The sequence below is a fragment of the Protopterus annectens genome, chromosome 14.part0 (genome assembly GCF_019279795.1).
Source record: "Protopterus annectens isolate FY-2018-M chromosome 14.part0, PAN1.0, whole genome shotgun sequence".
NCBI classification, from domain to species: Eukaryota; Metazoa; Chordata; order Ceratodontiformes; family Protopteridae; genus Protopterus; species Protopterus annectens.
Genome location: NC_056748.1, coordinates 760,489,708 through 760,496,245, shown reverse-complemented (window position 1 = coordinate 760,496,245; position 6,538 = coordinate 760,489,708). Strand labels below are relative to the sequence as shown.

General features: G+C 37.3%; 1 long non-coding RNA gene across 1 annotated transcript in view; it reads right to left on the bottom strand.

The window, feature by feature from the left end:
- The window catches only part of LOC122789221, a 116,891-nt gene that overhangs the window by 94,494 nt on the left and 15,859 nt on the right, over window positions 1-6,538 (bottom strand). The gene's annotated exons all lie outside the window — the stretch shown is intronic.

The window sequence follows — 6,538 nt, the reverse complement described above, 5'->3', positions numbered from 1 at the left end:
GGAGACAGTATTTGTTTCATTCAGTCAGTTCCTTGAGTTAGTTTAATTCTTTTACATTTCAGATACACTAATCAGAAATCTGAGTGTTACAGAGAATGTATTATTTTTCAGATTTTTATTAGGTGGCAATATTTTCTTCTGAAGCCTGAGTCATGTGAACCACAGTATCTGACACATGGCTAGTGTATTTGTTGATATGTTATTAGCATTCTAGTCAGCTATAAGAATTTTAACAGATGAGTGGCAGATGATTCCCAGTCTGCCAATGTAAGCTCATTACAAGTCTTATAAACCAGACAGACTTTAAATAATTTCAATATTGCACAGAAAGAAATAATGCATGAATTACAGGCCAGTAAACCAAACATTACTGCAGGTAAAATGTTGAAGAAGGCTGAAAGGAAACTTGTTAGCTTTCTTGGTAAACAACAATCACAAAGATAACAATCAGCATGGATGTCTCCCTAGGAAAAGCTAACACTTACATGTGATACAGGAAACAATGACAGAGGTATTTCAACTGATTTCATATTTTTTAGACCAGTAAGTTTCTTGATTTAGTCAATCATAGGCATCTGTTAGGTGAACTACAAAGTGCTGAGTAGGAAAGAGACTAAGATGCTGGAGTGAGACTTGCTAAGAAAGCAAACCTCAGAGAACTGAGGTCAGAAGACTGGTCGATAATGGCATACCTCAAATGGTAGTTTAAGGTAAAGTTTTCATGAATACCATTGCTCCCAACATTCAGAGACTGAAAACTGAGTAAACCTCTTCAGAGATTATATTAAAATTGTTTCTTTTTACAGATGATGGCAAAAAAATTTGGTAGCCTATGTCATTGGGCTGAAATATGATGAATGAGATGCAATGACCACTGCTGCAAATTATTACAATTGGGTCACAACAGTAATAGTATAAATGACCACTTAAAGGACATGACTTTTATACTGACAGAGCAAAAAAAAAAAAAAGATCTAGGGCTTATGATACCATATTGAATGGATTAACATAAAGAAAACGAATGTGCTGTAACGGGTATATTCTCAGAGGAATAAACTCAAAAAGAAGCAGAGGATACTAGGTTCTAATTGGATTTCTTGAATACTTTGTAGAAGGAAAGAGCTATCAGGCTAAGTGAAGAAGATATCCTTATGATGTAATATTCTATGTTAATGCCATTTTTCTAATTTTGAATTTGATATTTTTGTATGTTTTTTTTACTGGAGCTTTTCTCCCCGGGCCTCTACTGAAAATAGACATGTATCCAGTTGGACTAGCCCAGTCAACAAATGTAAAATAAAATAAAATAAATAAAATAAAATATTTGAGGTACAGTAAACAGAAGATTGGTGAAATGTAGGGCCTGTTTTATGACCAATGATGAGAGGAGGTTCTTGTCTTTTAAGTACAGTATAAAATGTATGGGGTGATGTGATATGGGTATACAAAACTGTATCACCAAGTAAATGGGTCAGTCTACATAGTAAAAACAAACAAGGAGTCACAAAACTGTAGATTCCTGTCACTACTGTCCTCTGCCTCTTGTAAATACTACTTTATGAAAAGCTTGGGGGTGGCATACTCTTGAAATCCATTATAAGAATGGACAATGGGACTGAAATTGTGGAGGCATTCAAATGGTCCTGAATGGCTGGAAAAAGAGAAGGTGAGTAGGTAAAATATGATGCTTCTCCTCTGCCCAGAAATAAATGTAAATTCGTTCTAAAGATAAAAAATCCAGACGATAAAGAGATGTAAAATGTGAATACTACAGCAATGAATGGTTTTAGCAGTATGCATCTTGATGTAACTGTCATAAGTATCTAAGCTCAATTATAAAGTAGTCTGGGCATAATGCTATTTATTGTTTAACAAACACAATGCGATGAGGATGAGTCATCTAACTGCAGCTTAACAAAGACTGGTTTCTGTGACTGATGCCTGATTCTTACTACAAGATAAAAGAGACACAGAGAAACCCAAGATCTACGAAATATCTAGTCATTCAAAGGTAAAATGGAATCTCTTATGGGAAAAGTAAGAGTAGTATTGATGTGAATTAGTGGAATGGGTTAAAATGTGGCTTAAACACTCAAACACCACATTATTAGTGTATAAAGTATAGGCATCCTGGTCTTAAGCCATATTATGGAAAATGAAAAAGCATCATTATGCAAGTAGAATCACCTTGCATTAGTTACAATGAAATCAGACTTGGTTCTCCATTTTAGACCTGCTGACTACTGTTTTTATATGTTCATAGGTATATACTAGACTAACGGCCACATGGGCCTTTATAAGCCTAGACATGCATCTCAAATGTGTCCAACACGTTTTGGTGCCCTAGATGTTATTTTGAAGGGTATTTGTAAACTATGGCATGGGTGGCCAAGCAATTACAGGCTGCCTCTGTCCATTAGATATATAAGTGCCAAACCAGGGTGAATTTCTGATTGTCCATCCACTATTCAAGGTTACATTTTCATGATTTTAATCAAAATTATGTGACTCGGTGGCCTGTATAGTAAATTCAAAGGTTCTGTGTGGTATTCCTACAACTGGCATTTAAAGTAGCAAGTCTAGTATTTGAGTTAAACTCTAATTCAGTATGAATCAGTCACTTCCTTAAAGAATTTCCTCCCATAAAATGAGATACACAAAATGTGCCATTTTTTTTAGTTATGAGCATTTCTGTCTCTTATGAGATATTGTGTATACAGATGCAACTGTTCAGTGGTGCAATAGGTAGCACATTCACCTTTTGGTGCAGAAAGATGTGGGTTCTATTCCCACTAGAAGCTAAAGTCCAGTGAAAGGAAACACCTGACATGTAAAAATAAAATCCAAACAGACTTTAACAAATGTATACCCTCACTAACCAGGAAAAATATGTCTTTAAGCAATACTAGTAACATTATCTACCTTGCTACCTGTGTAGAATATATTGCATTTTATGTAGTTAAGTCCATATATCGGTTGAAATATAGAATTATTGAGCATAAATCAGACATCTGGAGGAAGGTGAACACAAATGCACTAGAAAAATATCTTGAGGACGTTGGCTCTAAGCATAGATTTACATTTCTTGTTAAGAATGTTATATATCCAAGGATTAGAGGTGGTAATATTAATAATGCTCGAGAGATGAGCAAGTATGAATGGGTAACATTACTTCAGGCAGATGTTAAACCTGGAGTTAATGCTAATATAAGACTTAAACCAGCATTGAAAAAGAAACAAATGGTTATAAGAAAATAGCTAGAATGAATTTTCAGATTTTTTATCTGTATATGTTTTTTATCTGTATATGTATTTTGTATTTCTTATATTATATTATGTATTTTTTATGTTATATATTGGTACTCTAGATTTAAAGGTTATACCAATTTCTAGTTTAAGGAGCTCTGCCATGTGATTTTATACTAATTGTGTTTAAATGAAGCTGAAAAATGTCTTTCTTTATACACTGAAGGATGCAAGTGAGAAAGTTTTGTGACCTTGTAATTTGGATTTGTTAAAGGCTGTTTGGATTTTATTTTTACATGTTAGGTGTTTCCCTTCACTGGACTTTTGGTTGTCTCAGTGAAGGTTTACCTTAGTGCTGGTCCTTTCTACTGCTTTGGTTCTAGTCCCACATCAGGTAGATGTATTGCTGGCAGTGCAGTGTAGCTTGGGGGGGGGGGCAGCAGCGGTCTTAGGTCAGCTGGTGCCCTAGGCAAAAGGGCTCTACAGCGCCCCCTCCCACACCATGCAGGTGCCCCCATCCTGGTCTGCCTACACCAAATCACCAAATAAATACTGGAGAAGCGTCCCTGCTACAGCGGCACCCTAGGCGGCCGCCTAGCTGGCCTATGCCTAAGGCCGGCTATGGGAGGGGTGCACTCCTAAGTGTGCTGTCCTTTGGATGAGATGATAAACTGAGGCCTCATCTGCCTGAGTTGCTGGTAGCTCAGGTGGATGTAAAAGAACGGTTCCACTTTGAATCATCGAATGTTCAGAACATCGACGTTCTGATCATCGAGAGCAGAACAGCAATGTTCAGAACATCGAAGGTTTAAAGTGGAAGTGCCAGGTAAGTGAAATTGTAGAATTTGGGGTGTGTATGCAGGGCAGCAAGGTGCCCTGCATGTTGTGTGTGTGTGTGTGTGCCATCTGAGTGTTGGCATTGCAGGTAGGGTATGGGAAATCTCCTGTTTAGTGCTACCGCATATAGCAGTAAACAGGAGATTTCCCTTACCCCACTGTAGTGCGATCTTGGAGTTGGAATATTAAAGTAGGGGGGTGGGGGGGTGAAGCCTCCCTTCATAAAATAGTTTTTGTAAGATTTTTGGTTTTTGTGTGGTTCATTTTGAACCTTCGATGTTCTGAACATCGATGCTCTGGTCTCGATGATCAGAACGTCGATATTCTGAACATTCGATGATTCAAAGTGAATCCAAAAGAACCCAAGGCACTTACCAAAAGGAGTAGGAGAAGTTCCCAAATACCCTAGCCAGATTTTCCCTAGTAGTGTCAATACTGTATAAATGAATAAAAAAAAAGTTTACTGTATATATGTGTGTGTGCATATATATATATATATATATATATATATATATATATATATATATATATATATGTAGATATATATTATGTGTGTGTGAGTGTGTGTGTGTGTGTGTGTGTGTGTGTGTGTGTGTGTGTGTGTGTGTACACACACACACACACACACACACACACACACACAGATAAACAGGAGTCTTGCATTTTGTCTAAATGGTGTCAGATCAGCATCTGTTTAATCAACCACACTTGGTTGAGTAAACAGATGTTCGACAGATGTGGGAGATCAGCAGTCCCCAAGTTAGAGAATATTCCCTTTCTCTAAGGATTGTGCTATCATGGAATTACTATACATAATTAGCAGGGGAGTTGGGGGCACAGCCCCACCCCCCAAGTGAGGGGTGCAGGGTGCTCGCTCCCCTTGTTTTTTTTTTTTTTATGTATGAATTGCATGTGCCCAGGTTGTTTCTTGGCATATGTGTGGTAACATGTTGACATTCAGTTTGTCAACCTTTTGTGGTCAGTATATTTCTGAGATCAACAGATGGGTTAGCCAACTAAAATGAGTAGATCCATATGTGTGTGTGTATGTGTGTATGTGTGTGTGTGTGTGTGTGTGTGTGTGTGTGTGTGTGTGTGTGTGTGTGTGTGTGTGTGTGTGTGTGTGTGTGTGTGTGTGTAGCTAGACAGACAGATAGATATATAGATAGAATTCTTTATGGCCTGGTGCCAAATGAAACCACTGATGCACTTATATTGTCTTATTTATCTGTGTTCTCTGAGTTTAACTATTGCTTCTAGTTTTAAGTATTTATAACCTATTATACTTTACATCTAATGATGTGATATCAGTGTGTACATAATTTTGTCTGTGACTTTTGCTGTGGCTTAGAAAGGCCAATGTACGTAGTCTATACATAAAGTTAAGCCATGTAACCTCATAACAAACAAATAACTGCCAAATCAAGTCCTCATATTTCTTCTTTAATATTATTGTGCCACAGTTGTAGCACAATCAGCATCTGAATTAGGATATTATAGGTTCTAGTCCCATTTAGAGAGTGCAGTTATACTTGAAAAAGTGCCATCTTAGTGCAGCAATGGGAGAGGGTAGGGGCTGATGTACTATATTGTCATGGCATCCTTCCAATAAGAATTTAAATGAAGATCCTATCCTTTCACCTGCTATGCCTGTTCTTTTGAAATTCTAAGTTTAAGTAAAACAGCCCAGTGCACTATTCAGAAAAGTAGAGTTTACTAAGTAACACCTTCCTATCAGATTAAATTGTGCAATTTACAGGTTGTGTGGGAGTGAATGTGTACACTGGCTGCCATTATAAACATAGTGATTTTATTTTCAGTCTTAGCATTATGTGTGCAAAGCAGTTTGGAATACAATACAGTATGAATGCACATTCTTCAGTCTTATGTTACTTCAGTGAATATTACAGTTCTCATGGCATGGGGACGGGGAGTCAGAAGGAGAAAAAGAGCATGTTAGTGTAAGTCTGTGCTGACATGTGCCAAAAACTCATTTAGAATAACGGTGACAGACCTGAAGGCTCTATTCCTGTCACAAAATGAAGACAGATGAATAAGAATTGTACACTGTTTCTACTTATTGCCATATGTTAAGAAACTAAAATACCTTGATAAGTGCTCACTTGAGAAAAGTATGGAGAGGGGACATGATGAAAGGATAGAACTTTGCAGTACCTCAGAGCATTTAAGGAGTGCCTTCTTTTAGAAAAAATAGATATATAAGCAGAAGGGGACAGAGTGAGACAGAAGATAGCTGTCTCATGAGAAATATATGAAAAGGGCTGCTTCATAGATACAATACAGAAGCATTGAGCAACCTTCATGTGGAGGTAGGGTCAAAGTACCCAGAATCAGTGACACAATTCAGACAGCATGCTACACACCTGCAATCATTTTACGGGGGATTACTCATAGAAGACACGCTAGGTTATTCTCTAAGTGCTATAAATAACAG